Consider the following 17,511-nt stretch of genomic DNA (forward strand, 5'->3'; position numbering starts at 1 on the left):
CCGCCATTGCTCTATTCAAACGCTACCCAAACTAATAATATTAATGCGATAGTGTTCGTTTCCTTGTACGGAAAAACTTATCACCAAAGTTGATAACCCGTTCTTTCTACGCTTTTGAACCGTTTAACACACAACTACAGCCCCTACCTACAATATCCACACTGCCACACTGCCACTTCCCTTTAAGTCACTAACACTCTCACTAACAGCTAGGCAATGTAACATCAATGATGATTTTACGTTGAACACTACTACTCAACAAGAAAAAAATAATACCATACTATTCACACTGCATGAACAAACAACACACAGGTACAGTCAAATGTTCTCAGTAGAACAATGAAAATCACATTCCCCGTCCCCTGTGTGATCGGCTCTATTGACACTTGTGTATACCAGCCATTATTAAGAAGGTAGAGTACTAACTACTGCTACGTTTCTAATGTCTATTTTCGGGTTTCCGACACCAATTTATAATACGTTAAAATGTTTATTTTCTGGAATTGAGACAACACTAATTTTACTACATTTATTTCTACGTAGTATGTAGATTGTATCCCGGTTCTTAAACTACGTGACAAACACAATTGACCATTTTCTTACATTGGTTTTAATACTTAATCTTGAGAAGCGTTTATATTCCACATTTACATGTTTAACAAGATGACTGCACACTTACACTTACATTTATTAGGTGTCCATAGCGATTACATTAATAGTTGACGATCAAAAATAATCTAAAGATATTTCTTTGCAACTTTCATTTCTTTCAAATAATTCGCCTCTGATCCTTTTTTTTTAATAAGATGGTACAGATTGTTAATGCAATATACAACGTTATCGTTGTACTATGTTCCGAAGGCCATCGGTTACATTCCACAGGTAATGACGTTGACGGGCTTCCCTTACTCTAACTGGGCACATGTTGAGATGTTGCATACAAGTAAGGCCTAATAGGTACCTTCCAATCCCTTTCTCATAGGATTGTAGTGATTGAGGAACGACGTCTCTTTGCGCATACGTATTAGTATTATTCATTGTCTTATTATTTTCATTCATATATTATTATTATTATTATTATTATTATTATTATTATTATTATTATTATTATGTTAACCCTTATAGGTCGATTTTGCCCCCGAACATTTTACTTGTTATTCACTTACAGTATGATAATGGAACCTCGTGTTCGACATATTTTTAGGCCTGTTTGTATTGTACATTGACTTTTAACACTTTTTATTTGATGCAATAATTCGCGGGATATTGGTTGTAACACTCAGTTCGAACACTACACTTTCTATCTGAATGTGGAACCATTTTCGGCGGCCATTTTGAAACAGGCTTGTCCGAATTCAAAACAATTCTTTTACTAAGCTGTTTGGTATTCCATAATCTATCAAACAAGGTATCACTCGACCTATATTCAGATTTGAAATTTTAAAATTGGTCTCGGGGCCCCATGATGAAGCCCTGGGGCACCACGATTCCACGTTTCCTATGGCGTTTACCTTTTACATTTTTTGTTTCATGTTTTTCTACTTAGCCGTTTCCGATTTGTAAGTACTGGAAATTCTATCTGCTACGGGACCGATTTTGGGGTCTATCTTGAAAACGGTGCCCCATATCAAAAATTGTTTCCTACAAAAATTGTTCAATTTTTCAAGCTCTTTCGAACGAGGTATCACTCGACCTATGTTCCCGTTTTAAAATTTCACGTTCACACCCCTCCCCCAAAAAAGGGGGGTAGGGGAAACCTGAAGTTGGACTCATTTCCTAGGACCCTCCGTATTGTACATTGTCTCGTAATACTTTTTCTTATATGATGTGTAGTTTGCGACATATTGGCTTGTAACACTTATTTTGAGTCACCCTGTATATGTAAAACTAGTAAATTTCCAATTCGTCACCCCTGGAGATTCAAATTTTCCCAGCATTGAAGAAGTAGAAAGATTAGTTAAGCTAAGCATTCTCCTTCCAAAAATTCTCATCCATCCGATTTTACCTTACTAATCAAATGATAGATTTATGTTTCCACTTTGTCGTATATTAGAATTAGAATTAGAATTTATTAATATGTATATGAGTACAATACTGTTACTTAACAATCTTTATAGCGATTCAGGGAGAGGACGAGCTTCTGCTGTTTGTGGTTCTCCCTTTCAGAATTTATTTACATATTGTAGGATGGCGGGTAAATACTTAATATATGTAGATAACACAAAGTTCCATGAGGTTATAAACACTTAATTAGTTCATAGTAAAAATAATAACATTAATAATGACACATTAACATGGTATTGTCTCAATTTTTTAAATACTCCTTCAGCTGTTTTTTAAATTTGCTAAAAGTTTGTAGTTCTGTGATACATAGGGGAAGGGCATTCCAGGCCTTAATACATTGGTACCTGATGCTTCTGATGCCATAATTTAATCGTGGTTTTGGTTTTTCAAGTTCTTTGTTTGTTTTTGCACGTGTACTAACCGGGTGTTTTATTTCAAGTTTTTATTTTAGTGTTTTATTTTTGTTATATGTTGTGATGAATTACGACAGACACCTTGTAATAACAGCGAAGACGACCGAGTTCTAAAAGGTACTTGGGTAGCAGATGAATTAAGAAAAGCATTGTAATAAGGATATAAAATAATGGATATTCATGAAATTTGGACTTATGATGTTGTTCAATATGATGAAGAAACAAAAAGTGGCGGCTTATTTGCTGAGTACGTAAACACCTTCCTGAAAGCAAAAACGGAAGCTAGTGGCTGGCCATCATGGTGTGAAAGATTAGCTACAGGAGAAATACCTACAGCAATTTTATGAAAACGAAGGAATACATCTAGATGTAAATAAAATTAAAAATAATCCAGCACTTAGGAGTTTAGTTAAATTAATGCAAAATTCATTTTGGGGAAAATTTGGTCAACGTGAGAACATGGGGCATGTAAGATTATTAATGACCCCAAGGAATTATGTGAGAAATTAACATCGCATGATATAGACGTACATTAAATATTTCCTATAAATGATGACATATTATATGTATATTGGCAATACACAGATGAAGTTCCTGTTTCACTACCAAGAGTTGTCATAGCCGCATACACAACAGCACAAGCAAAATTGGAATTGTACAAGTATTTAGAACAACTACAAGAAAGAGTATTGTATTTTGATACTGATTCAGTAATTTATACGCAAAAACCTGGTTAAAGTCAAATTCCAACTGGTAACATTTTAGGTGATATAACAAGTGAAGTACTCGAATATGGTAAAGAGGCCTATATTTCTGAATATGTATAGGCTGGATCCAAGAACTACGGGTTACATATTTTTGATCCTAGTACGAAGAAGGAGTTTCAAGTATGCAAGATTCGGGGTTTTTCATTAAACTATGAATCTGCTAAACACCTAAATTTTCATGCAATGAAAAAAATGATAGTAGATAATGAAGAGGAGGCACAAGAAGAAGAAGAAGAATCTTATCCCACCGAAATCAAAATCACTAATGAGAAAAAAATTGTCGCAGTAAATACCATACTATCTTCAGCATGCACGAAACATTTATAAGGTAAATTATATAAAACGTCGTAGAATATCAAATTCATATGATACTCTTCCATAAGGATACACTCCTTCCAAGAAAAGAAGAGAAATGTAATTCAGCCCTTTATAAATATATGCATGATGAGGGAATTATCATACTCTTTAACATGGGCACGACGTGAAAACATCGCTTTTCATGTATTGTTGCCGCACTAAGTGGCTGTGGAAAAACTTCCTTTGTAATACGATTCCTGTGTAATTTATCACGTAAGGGTAATACATCGTTTCGTCATATTTATTGGTACTATGCACAAAGGCATAATGCATACAGGGAAATTTCGACGAAAGTACAAGTTATTGAAGGATTACCTCGAACAAAAGACTTTTTATCTGAAACTGGACCTCTTCTTATTATTGATGATCATATGTATTGTTACATAATGAGAGATGGTCCCTGAAGTCCGTCGTTCGATTCTTGTGGATGTTACATATATTTATTTTTTTCAAGAAGATTTGAACTCATGTAGCCTCAAGCTTCTTTGAAGCAATTTGTAATACTTTTTTGTTCATTAAACTAGATGCAATGGCAGAAGTCCTTTACCCTGCACATGTCTACACCTTATTGCTTGTCCTGATTTTTTTCCCTTACTTGCTACTTTTTCACATTTCACATCGTGTCATATGCCAGCTATATTTTTTTCACTTTGTTGAGTCAATATTCTGATATTGACTAACATGCCAGATAATGCTCTCTCTATTGAGTGAAGTGATTTATATCCGCAAACAAACATTATTTTATTATGGAAATACTCATTTTCTACGTTATCAGCTATATTGGTGAGTTCATGTTGGATGATGTCACCTCCTGTGAGGTTGATTGCGGGTAATGCTTGTGGTACTGAACTTTGGACGTTTTGTCCCAAAGCTTCTAGAATCTTCGATTTTACGTCAAGACAACGTGATTGTGGGTGTTCCGGAACATTTGAAGTTTTGTTACCTTTTATGGACAGAAGAAGAAAAGGGGTTGGGTTTTGTAAAACCAGCCTCTGAATAAAACTACGAACACCGAGTTTGTCGAGGAAGTGTGGGACATCGTTAGAGAAAACTTCGTTACAAGACAGGTCATGGAACTACTTCGATACTTGAAGGTATTGTAATCAGCTGACATATTGAAGGAACTTTACATTACAAACCATTACAATTTTACAGACCTAACATTCTAGTTTACCTACCCAAATTCTGCTGCATCTTATGCATTATGTATTTTGTGTATTTCATTTATTATTACAATATTAACCCTGTTAAAGCTACATCCCGAATTTAGTATCTTTTGCATTACATGAAAGAATTATACAATTTAATTATTCATGTTTCCAGCTTTTCATAAAAGCTGGTTGTGGAGACAACATACCCTATCTGTTAGGCAACAATTTTCTTACTATATTAGGTTGCCTTCAGTGCAATGCCGACTACATGTGCGGTGATGCAACATGGTGGAATTGATGCTGTGTCTTTTTCTTTCTCTGTAGTTCCTTGCAGCACTACGTAATTGAATTTTAGCAAAAATTGGTCTGATGGTTTGGTGTAAAGTAATTTTGATACGCTATATTTAATTTGTGCTTATAATTAGTATATTTTTTATGTTGCGTCATTTTGCAGAAGGCTATAACAGTAGTGGTGAATTAGATATAACTGAATTTTTTGAACCTATTGCATCCTGTTCTCTTGGACGTGTTCATTTTACAAGAAAGTGTTTAGATAAGCTTAAAGAAAATTTACGGTTTTCCCACTCGCTATCTAGTATAGAAGATCCCTCTGTTTCGGTTTCTCAAAATAGTGACAGTTTGTTTCAATGGGACATGGCTGAAGGCGGACAGACGGATAACATAGGGGTTTTGTCACGTATTTTCAGGCCAGAACCATTTTATGGGCGGATAGGTGATGATGTAGAGAGATATGTTGATCATTTTGAAATATTACCCTAGGTGAATAGTTGATCGGATTTAAAAAAGAAATGGATTTTAGGTTCCTTGATGAAAGGTTCTGCGGGTTATTGGTTTGACACACTTTAGAAACAGTCAGACTTTCCTGATATGACATACGCGCAATTTAAACAGAGGTTTCTTGATGCGTTTAAGAATTCTTTGTTACCTCAGTTAACGGAACAGGAAATGAGGGCACGTGAGCAGAATGACACTGAATTTGTAGTTTCGTACTTATATGCTAAGAGAAGCCTTATACTTCGTAATGACAAAGATGCTCCGGTTACGAAACAAATTCAGCTTATTATAGACAGACTTATTCCTGAATACATGCGGTTGGCAGGCAATAAAGAAGAAATACGATACTGTGGAAGCAGATTTCTTCAGAATTTACTTGAGGAAGAAAAAGCTCGTGTGTTGCTTGAACGTAAAGCAATAAAGAAAATAATCAAGAAAAATTCATTTTTAGCCAATTCTTCGATTCAGTTAAATCATCCGGAGTCTACAGCTGTGCAACAAACACATTTAGTGCAAACTCAGCCTTCTCGAGTTCCGACTCGGACTTTGAACTCTACTGTTTCCGCTTCACAGCCTAGAGAAGAGTACAAAAATCAGTTAGCTGTAATTCTAAAACAGCTAAATCAGCTTACTCTAAAAGTAGATGAGAATGAAAAAAATACTGACCAGCGCATCTTATTTAGACGTAACAATAATAATAGTAACTTTAGACGTTACTTTTCCTCTCGTAGGGGGAATGGCCAGAGATCACAACACAGTAAGTCTCGTGACCACAATAATAGTGGCAATTCACGGAATTTCAATAGACGTCCTGTAATTTGTCATAAATGTGGCAAAGAGAACCATTTTGCTCAGCATTGTAGGAGCAATTTAAACTAGTACACAGAGTTGATGATGAAGTGCCATTGACTCTTAAACGTGTTAAAGTCCCTATATACATAGAACAAACTCTACCATATTTTAACGCTATTATAAGTGGAAAAGAGGGCCCTATTCTTCTTGATTCTGGTTCTCAGATTTCGTATATAGGTTCTCACATGGTTCCACGTGGTGCTAAGTTAATGGGCACGCGTTCATTCTTAAAATGGGTTACGGGGAACACTTTGTCAGTTAATAAGATAGCTCTAGTTCGATTCCGGTTGGGATCGCATATTTTTTGTCATTCATTTAGAGTGGTTCCTACGTATTCACATCTTCCACTTCTTGGATAGGATTTTTTGCTTGTACACAAGGCAAATTTAGATCAGAATGAATTGACTTTAGAAGTTACAATGTTCGGAAAGATTCCGCCATCAACGTTGCCAAATTCTCCTCATGTTAATTATGTTTCTCATGAATTTGCAACTTTAATCACACCAGTTTTTTTAAGGTTTTGTCTTCCGTGTGGTTGCCACCCCGTAAAAAAACATGCGTTCCAGTCACCAAATGTTTTGATTTGGTGGGTTCTACAAATTGGTTGCAACCTAACAAGTTTCTAGCAAGTACTGTCAATTTGTTAGTGCAAGAGTCATATGTGGATAGTGTTAATTCACAATTTGGGTAACTAACCCCACCAAGACGCCATTTCTTTTATGGCGCAATAAGATCTTAGGTAATGCGGTAGAAGATAGGGAAGAACATTTGTGTACTAACCTTACGCTTGAAAATGGTCCTCCACCAACTAAAAGTGATCAGTTTAACTTTACTAGATTAAACGTGAATCCTGAACTGTCAGATGGTGAAAAACAACGTTTTTATGATTTAATAGCGGAATTCAAAGATGTTTCTAGTAGGTCCCCGGACGATTTCTCTCAAGCCCTTGACTATGAGCATGAACATCGACCAAAAATGACCAGCCAATAAACGTCCGTCAATACACAATTCCGTATCATTACGTGAAGCTGTTAATGAATAAGTGCAGCAGTTACTTAAACAAAAGGTTATTAAAATTTTAAAAGCCCTTATAACAGCCCAATCATTTTAGTTCGTAAGAAAAATGGATCTTATAGATTTATTGCTGATTTTAGACAGTTGAACCCTTGTATTGTACACACCGTCTTCCCCGTGCCACCTATTCAAGATATTTTGGTACGTTCTAGTGGAAAAAGTATATAAATATCAGCGATCTCTCGAGCGGGTTTTTTCAAGTGAAATTGACTGAAAAAAGTCAATTATATACTGCATTTTCGATTCCTGGTGACCATCAGTATTGTTTTTGGTCTTTACCACAACGGTGCATTACTTCCCCAGCTTCTTTGAACGATCCGATCAAGTTAACGCTTGCTGGTTTGGAGAAATATTCTGTGTATTATTATCTCGATGACATCGTGTGGGGAACGGATACGATTAATGAAGTTATTGAAACCACCCGAAAGTTATTCGAGAGATTGAGAAGTAGAGGACTAAAAGTTTCTCCAGAAAAAGCAAAGTTAGGACACTTTTCTTTAGAACTTCTTGGGCATACTACTTCTCGTCATGGTTTGTCGATCTCTCCTCGCATTACGGATTCCATTCGAAATTACAAGCGCCCGAAAACTCAGAAACAACTGAAAAGTTTTTAGGACTGTGTTCTTTTGTGCGAAATTATATAGACAAGTTTTCAACTTTAACTGAAAATTTACAAAAACTGCTTAAAAAGAATGTTCCATTAAAGTGAACTGCTGTCCAGCTGCAGGCATTTGAGCGGTTTAAGGATAGCATTTTTTCAGCCCCAACTCTTATGCAATTTTACCCGCATAGAGACGTATTTGTTTATACAGATGCCAGTGCGCATGGTTTTTCTGGATGGGTCCTACAACCTGAAAGTGACGAAAAAGGTGCTCCATTGGTTCCTATTGCGTTTTGTAGTCGTGCTGTGGGTCCCCATGAAAAAACATATCCTTTTGAACTCGAATTAGCTGCATTGATTTTTACTCTTCGACGCTTTCGCTACTTTTTATTCGGTAGACATTTTTATTTACGAACTGGCTGTAGGGCCTTAACGTACCTTCGTCAGACGAAAAATGTGGCTAAATTTGCACGGATTCTTGCTCAATTAGAGCAGTATAACTATACTATTTCTCACATTCCTGGCAAGTCGAACACTTTGGTAGACAGTTTGTCGAGAAATGTGTTAGCACCTCGAGATATCGACGACGAACAGAAAAATCTTGAAGATCCGCGAGTTTTCCACATCGAAATTGATGACACGTTGAAAAAAGAACAGCCCATAACAGGCCTCCCTCCAAATGTCGAATCGGAAGGAGTTGAATCCTTCGAGAATCCTGACGTTTCGACAGCAAAGATCTGTGGAATCGTAGGAAAAAAGAGATTTAAGATCTCAGGATGGGATAGATGCTGTAAGTAAGATAAACTTCTTACCGCTGAACCATGAAAAATACGATGAGCTGGTCTGCAATTAATTGTCTAAGCCGCTGACAGATGGAGGATGCATGTCAGTGCTGGCTAACTGCAACATCCAGAACACATACATGATACAGGTGACAATAGTCAAACTGGTAGTCATGGCTACTCGTGAGTGCACAGTGTTTGTGAAAAAGCCGGTAAACTCGTCTGATAATTCATTAAAGAAAAAGGCAGAAGGTAAGTCCACAGTTTTGTTTTTAAGTAAAATAATAAAGTATCGTCACAGTTCAATCCTGTAAACACACGCTAACACTTTAGCGATGTAGGTGATATTGACAACAGCTTCCAGTCTATAAAGTTGCGTTAAGGAAATAGGATAAAAGATTTTGCTACGAGAAGAATATTACCAAGTTTAAATGAAATTAAAAGACTAAGACTAAAAGACTAAAAAACAGAAAACCAAAATAAAAAGTAGAACGGAATTGAAGCAATCATCGAATCAGCAAAAGAAGACTTAAACAAGATAAGGTACTGTATATATAAAAGTGAACTCGGTCATACACATTGACCTAATACCAAAATTAAAACAACTTCAACTGGGTTACGAAGTCATACGAATGGGTCACTGGGTTCAAAACAATACACTTTAGGGTCCACAATCACGAACCAAAAAATACCTAGAAAAATAGACTAAGTCAAAACAAGCGAAAAAAACTAAGAAAAGCAATGATAGCGTAATTGAGAAACTATGGAATGGAACATACTGAAAAACATCCTTATTGCTATCTATAAAGGAGGGAATTTAATTTATCCAAAGAATTAAAGATAGGACAACACAGAAGGGTTTAGAATTCAATTACTTTTTGAAAACGAAAGAAGATTTGTTTCATATTTCCTTGAAACAAAATAAAGCATCGGGGCAGGTTTTGTTGTAATCGGCGCCTAGCCACTTGCCGATCAAAAGTAATTAAACCCAAAATGAAGACCTCACCAAATCTAATTGCAAGGGGCAATATAAATAGTACTTATAGAAGAACATAAGCAGCAAATATCACACATTATATAGGTCATAAAAATTTACATAAAGTACGAAAATTCATAGGCATATAAACACTAATAGGTCAACTTCATAAACAATAGACTAATTGATTTACACAACAAATTATGTTTCCAAAATAATTACTAAAATAAAATTACTGCCTCAAAATAATAAATTGCATTCAAAGCATACTTAAGTGAAAAAGCAAAAAAAAATTATTACTTAATAAATTTACGAAAGACGTTAAAATTTGCAAAAAGCACTAATAAAATTAAATTCAGAATAGCGATTCAAACAGCAACAAAAATAAACAATGCATGAAAAAATGAAACCATAAACATGTAGCTTAAATATTAACTGACAACTGGTCAAAATCATGAAATAAAATTCATATCTATATATAGAGTCTCAAATATCATATACATATAATATGTATTATCTCATAGATTCAAAACAAACATAGAAATCGAATAATCATAAATGTACACTAGATAAAATAGCTCAAGGTGAAACAGGCTATACAAGTTAATTCAGGCTCTCATGTAAATAGAATGGTGCAACTAAATAAAAGAGTAATTCATGCAAAGGGTAGAAAAATAAAATAATAAAATATGTGGCATAATTCAAACTAAATAGGAGTGTCAATTCTTCTTAATGAAAAACACGAAATAAGTACTTACTCAAAACCATTGTTTATACCATTACAAATATCCTGTTGTTTCTTCAAGCACAAAAGACACACAAAACATATCCCCAAAACTCATATTAATTAACATCGTCATAACAAAGACGGAATAAACGGCGGCACACTCTACCTCGCCAAAAAATTTGAACCACTCTAGTCCGAAGAAACACAAACAGATGCAAGCCCAAAACTTGGCTAGCAGCGAAAACATGGGGAAATTGCTTGAGGAAACAATGAAAAAGAGACAAAATCGGGATACCCTTTGCAAAAAACTGCACTCCATCGCGGTCCGCTCACTGCTCCCGTACACAATTAACACAAAAACAAAGTCAAGGCTACGTAAGGGTATACTAATAATCAATAAAACTAAATCTGAAGCACCAAACTTAAAATTAACTCCAAAACAAACTTCCAAAATCACTAAGTCAAGTACTCAAAAACAGCGCATCAGAATAATATCATAAAACGGTGCTATACCACAGGAAAAATTGCCACAATCTTACTCAAAATTTTCTAATGGTGTCAGAGATAACCAAAAATTGCAGTCAGGAATATGTTCTCTTTTTCTTTCCAAAATAGTAGTAATAATAACAACATCAATAATAATAGAAATTGCTAAAATAAAATGTCCAAATTTTCGATCTATATGTTCCTGACTAAAGGAGGTCATTTAAGACTTGGTACAACTTAAAATAGTAAAAAGAAAACAAGGTAATATTTAAAATTAACAAAAGAGTAATTTTTTATGTATTTCAGTCTCCAATCTCAATGTTAATTAAAACACATTCTAAAAAGTGTACATTCGCAACACTATACAGCACGAAGAAAGCTGACACATCAAACTCAAAGTCGCAAGAGGAAACTGATAGCAATACTAGCTGAAAATTCCAAAACATACTACGGTACTGACCTAACTTAATGTTTACTAGAGTAAAGAACTTCATTCACACAGGGGAACATACTTAACAAAATACATACGATAAAAGAACTAATACGAGAGAAAATACATTTTTCCTTTTTTCTCTTTAAAAAAACAAACACGTCCAAAATTGCACTGAATATTAGAATCCTAAATAAAATAACAAAAAACTCTACCAAACTAGAAATATGGAAGATAATTAAATAAAAACCACTAACGTTATCAAAATATGAATATAATAATAATAATTGAAATATATACGAGGAGATCGAAAATAGTCACATAAATTTCTTAAAATGTTACCGAAACTATTCGAGAATAAAACATTATCAACGCTAATAATTCAAAGAAACAAATTCGGCTTCCTCATAACTAATAATAAGTAAACCCAAATAATCAAAATAATCCTATATATAAAACATACAATCGAACTGATAACGCCATAATCGAAATCGAAGTCAAGGGCGGTTATGAGGGGGGTTCCTAAAGTAAAATTTAATAAAAATTTTAGAGGTGGGAGGTAAAATTCTAAAGCAATTTAGATAAAAAAATACGTCAGCAAGAAAAATTTAGATACGTATAAACGTTCAAAACTATTTCCAAAAGGGTTGGTGGGCGGGGGAAAATTTACACTACTCATAAAGGCGGGAGGATAAAGAACTCGCAGCAGCGAGAGGACCACAGAGATACCAAAAACTCAAGGTGCAATCCACCATGTTCCGACACCAGTTAACTGTCGGGATAGAAACGAGGGGCACCTGAAAGGTGCGGGATAACAATACAAAATACATAGGAATTAAGCACATGCTAAATGCGGGACGACTCCACCACGAATCTTAGGCGACTAGAACCACGAGCAAAATTAGACAAGGTAATGAATATGAATTTACTGTTAAAATAATTTGAAAATAACCAATGTATTTTTCCTTGAGAATTGGTAGCAATAAGGGCGTTAAGAAATAGATGGTAGGGCAAAGGAATAGCAAGTAATTTTGAACAGTCTTACTCTAATTTGAAGTCGTTCCATTCTTCTCTTTTTACTCGTAGGTGATCTTTAGGCGCAGTCCTCGAAATTCCAGTGACTTGCAGGTTGGGTTGTCCTGATGAAATCCATGTTGAATACTTGTTCGACAATCAACCATGGCATTGAATGCCGGACCCCAAAGGCAGGGAGACTCCGATCTGTCTCGCGTCGTGGTCGAGATCCGAAAGACCAAGATCGTGCTCTCTCAATTGCTTTTGACCTGACTGTCCCTCTGACATCAGAATGAGATGATGGTGACACCACAAAGTTTCCTGAGCGTGGTCGATTACCCAAAACTGACATTGACCAAGTCCATGTTCCTACATGTCGTCGACTAAACACAAAGTTCTCAAACTTGCTCCTTAGATTACTAACGTTGACAGGTAAATGAACCAAAAGGAGACTCACCTGAGTCAAAGTACTTACTTCTATATACATTACTTCCTTGTTGTAACATCGTGTCGTGGGTAAACGAACGAAACGGACAATGTCTTGTAGTAGCCTGACTATGAGGGGCCAATGAGGTCGAACCTAATTGACCTAACAAAGCAAATTAAAAGCGTCGCGTGTGATACTGTTAAAGGGTGAAGTTTCTGAACGTCGCTACCACTGTTTGTTACAAATTACAAGTACAAAGACTTCTTCAATAACAGCAAAGCAATAGTTAATTTATATTTCAATGTAAAGTCAGCTTGCGACGTACAACAGAATATTGGTGTTAATAACATGAAGTAGTGAACTCTTGAAGGCTGCTTGGCTTCCATTGATGCTTGGTTGAATTTCCATATGAAATAAAGATGTCCTAGCTTGTCCTTACTTCATATCCCGTAACAGTATGAAGTGAACCGCAATATAGTTGATTGCCTTACAAGGGGTTCTCATCATAGAAATCTTAGTGTACTATTTATTACAGAAAACATATTTCATCAGGGAAAAGGAAGCAGAGATATGAGCTTGAATTGTTCTTATTTCGTATTATTTAAAAATCCAAGAGATAAATCACAAATTAAACATGAGTTATCAACTAACTCCTGAAAATCCAAAATGTCTTCAAGAAAGTTTCAACGATGCAACAAAGTTACCATTTGGATATTTATTTATTGATTTAAAACAGGATACGCCAGATGAACTTCATTTTCAAACAAATATCTTTCCTGATCATATTTATCATTACGTTTATGCTCTAACGACATAGAAGAAGATATGTTTATAATGTTAGTTTTAAACTGTGATTGTTTATTCTGTTAATATGTGTCCAAGAGTAAAACACAGAAATCTTACGCTAAGCAAAGCAAATCCTAAATTACGTAAAGCTACAGTGGCAAATGCATACTCTTCAATGATTCGTAGTATTTGTGAATGTTGTTATAATGTATTAAAAGGAATGTACCTCTTACAATGACACAGAAAGCAAGATTAAAGGAACACAAGAGGACGCTTTGATATCTTGTGAAGAAAGGAAACTCCATCGAAAAGAAGAAGCAGCATTTATTAGTGCAACAGGGTGGATTCCTACCGCCATTATTAGTTCATATTTTAAGTGGTGCATTATCAAGTTTACTATTCCTTTAGTGCAATAGAACATGCAAAAAAATGATTTTAGTTCCACCTGAAGTTCTTAATCGTATACAAACACCAGCATTATCATCATCAGCCCTGGAGAAACGTGAATCTAGTTTGGATCAAGAAATGCAACAGATTTTACATTTATCATCGCTTAGTGATGAAGAAAAATGGAATCAATATAATAATATTCTTCTCTTACATCATCAATCCTGCGAGTGTGTTAAAAGTGAACTAGATATTTTTTCTACAAAACGAACGCAAACCAGTATATTGGATAATCATGTTGTTACTTATAAACCAATCAGTTCACTAGCTGATAATGCACCTTTAGTATTTGTCATCCCAGGAACAAGTGATGAATACATAGTTCTACCACATACTGTTCTTTACATTGAAGCTCAAAGCGTTAAACCTGATGGATCAGCATATGGTGAAAGTGATAAAGCTGTAGCTCCTATTAATTACTTTTTAAATTCTATGGCCAGTGAAGTGGAAGTGTATTTAAATAACAACCTGATTTAATTTCCATCTCATAATCATCCATATCGATCATACATCGAAAAACTGTTCAATTATGATTCTGCTAAAATGCTCATCTTCAATGTGCATTCTGATATACTGGACATATGGATGCAACATCTAGTGGTAATAGGGGATTTCAACAACGTTATCAATTAACAAAAAACTGCAAAATTCGACATGCTTGGACATCTTCATTGTGATATTTTTAATCAGGATCAATTTGTAATCCAAGGAGAATTACGCACCAAGTTAATTCCTGCGAAGCCAAACTTTTGTCTCATCGCTAGTGGTTCATCTGTAAAGGCTAAAGTGAATATTTAGACACTTAAAACATTAAAAAGATTGATGTTAGCACAAAGCTTCTACAATCAACAACCGCCAAGTATCCTCTCACCAAATCGAGTGATTGTGGCGTTTACTCAAAATGATCCCTATACAGGAGCGATAACTTCAAATCCATTTCATTTCAAACATTTTGACATCAACTTCTTCCCTATATATATTGATGGAAAACCTGTACCTTCAAAACCTTTACAACCAAATTTCGAAAACAACCTCTATGTTTCTTCATACACCTTATTCTGTGGATCAGGTATTCACTTTTCCAATCATGGCAACAACATTCCTCGACTTGACTTTCCTCAAGGATACACTATCTTTGTTTTCGATATTACGCAAGATGGAGAAGTCAGAGCTGTGCAGCTTTGGAATCTTATACGCTACGGCTGTGTACGTATGGAAGTTTATTTTAAGAATCCTATGGATTTTTAAAGCTGCGTTATTATTATTTAACCTATATGAACATGTCTGCAGTTTTATACAGGTACTCCACACTAGATTTATTGAATGTACTTCAAAGAAATTCTTTATTTCACAATTATTTTATTGGCGTATATGCAGCGAATCAATTACCAACGCACGTTCCACTACCTGTAGGTATCATCATAAATACAGATCCAGCTAATAAAATCGGTACCCAGTAGATATCCGTATATATTAATACTGATGGACGTGGTTACTACTTCGATATATTTGGATTTCCTCCATATGTAATGCAAAATAATAAATTTCTACGTAGAAATTCACTTTCTTAAAGATTTAATAATAAACAAAAATTCAGTGTGAAATCGTCCTTATGTGGACATTATTCATATCTTTTTCTTTACTTCAAAGCTAAAGGAAAGTCCTTAAACGATTTTCATTATACCTTCTCATCAACTCCAGAAAAAATGACCGCCAATTATTCTATTTACTACTACAGGTATTTTTTTCTTCCGTATACATATTAGAATGTCTTCATCTTCATTATTATTATTATGACTGTTATTTCTTCTTCTTCGTTTGTCTTTAATACTTTTTATTATAGATAAAATAAATATTAAATTCTATCTATTACTGCAGGTAGTCATTTCTTCTTTATTATAACGTGTTTTGTATATATATTATCATTTGTTCTTTTATTTGTTCATGATTACAGATAAAATAAATTTTCAGTTATGTTTTTCGTTTGTTTTTTTTTCATTTCAGAGAATAAAGGATAGTCAGCGTGTGTATGAACAGCATCATTGTCCAGTATAACTTCTACGCTCCATCATTAGCAGCAGCATCATCGTCATATATGACATCTGTGGAGTCATGATCAAGTGGACAGTGAGACTACTAAAGAACTGTGTGTGTATAACCGCTACCAGGTAAGAGAAGTACTTTTGTGGACGTTCTGTATATTTCGAAAAGGCAGTGATTATTTTTTTATTTATACTATATTCTGCGACGCAAATAAGTTCTTTCTTCGGTGGGAATTGCTTCCTTCCTACACGCAACTGGACAAAGAAGTCTCTCATTGTTTTTTCATATATATATTTAAAACATTGCTTTTTGATGAGAACATTTCAGTGAGCGACGAACCTTTTCAGTGTTTCTCCCTGACTTATTAATATGCATAGTATATATTTTGCAGTTATTTGGAACTGAATTGAGTGCTTTCTTTAATCGTTTATGGAAATACTAGCTGACCATATGTTCGAGTGACCAGAGTGACGCCAGTAACATAGCTTTTGCAGTTCCTTATCTGTATTTTCTCACGCTCGAGTTATCGCAATGTCTCGTCCATCGCGGCAAGTGGACTAAAATTAACATAAATCCTTTTCCGTATTCTGTTTGTTTGTGCATACAGGTGAGGTAGCTGAGTGGTTTTTGGAATGAACTGCAAACACTCTTCAGTCAACCATTGCAGCTCGTATCTAGAACTTATGCGCTCGAGGAGTTTGACTCCGGAATTGTGTGCAGCCACCACGCACGTAGCGTCGGGAATTAAGTATGACTGTGTTAAGGGGAACAAGCTATTAGCCGGCGAAGGACGTTTTCTTACTACTAGCCCCCAACTTTTGAAGTTCCAGGTTCACATACCTTGTGCGTACCTGTTAGTTATAAACGCGCCCTCCAATATTAGCATTCTACTTTGGAGACTTTTTTATTTGCTGAAGACTCATCTTAACGCTTCAGGATTGTTTGGCGCAGCAACTGGATTTCTACGTGGGATTATCCCGGCAACTTTTCTCCCAGTTCTAATGCCCCAAATGCGTCAATGGTGTGAGAGAAGCATTTATAGTGAAATTTCAGACATAATCTCCTATATATATAAAGGGCTACAGTGCATTAAAAAGGTAAAGTGTGATTTTATTGATGAAAATTATTATATATATTCTGTGTTAAGTGTTGTGTTCATTCCTCTCCGTTATTTTTATATAATAGTATTCCAATAAATAAGTATAGTGTTATTTAATCCAGTCTGTTTTCGTTGTTTGCGTGAATGATGTTTGTGTGCGTTATGGTCTGGATGACCGTCTGACCCTCTGTGAGGTTTTCGGGACGAGACATCCGAACCT

The 17,511-nt window shown here is 35.1% G+C and overlaps 1 long non-coding RNA gene across 1 annotated transcript in view; it reads left to right on the forward strand.

Annotated features, from left to right (window-relative positions):
- Positions 1-16,118: 16,118 nt before the first annotated feature.
- Positions 16,119-17,511, forward strand: part of LOC145680913 (uncharacterized) — an 83,120-nt gene continuing 81,727 nt past the window's right edge. Inside the window, exon 1 of the long non-coding RNA XR_014130698.1 lies at positions 16,119-16,317. This is a non-coding gene — a long non-coding RNA (uncharacterized LOC145680913). The remainder of the gene's footprint in view (positions 16,318-17,511) is intronic.

The sequence above is a fragment of the Thermobia domestica genome, chromosome 3 (assembly GCF_964235325.1).
Source record: "Thermobia domestica chromosome 3, izTheDome1.hap1.1, whole genome shotgun sequence".
Taxonomy (NCBI): Eukaryota; Metazoa; Arthropoda; class Insecta; order Zygentoma; family Lepismatidae; genus Thermobia; species Thermobia domestica.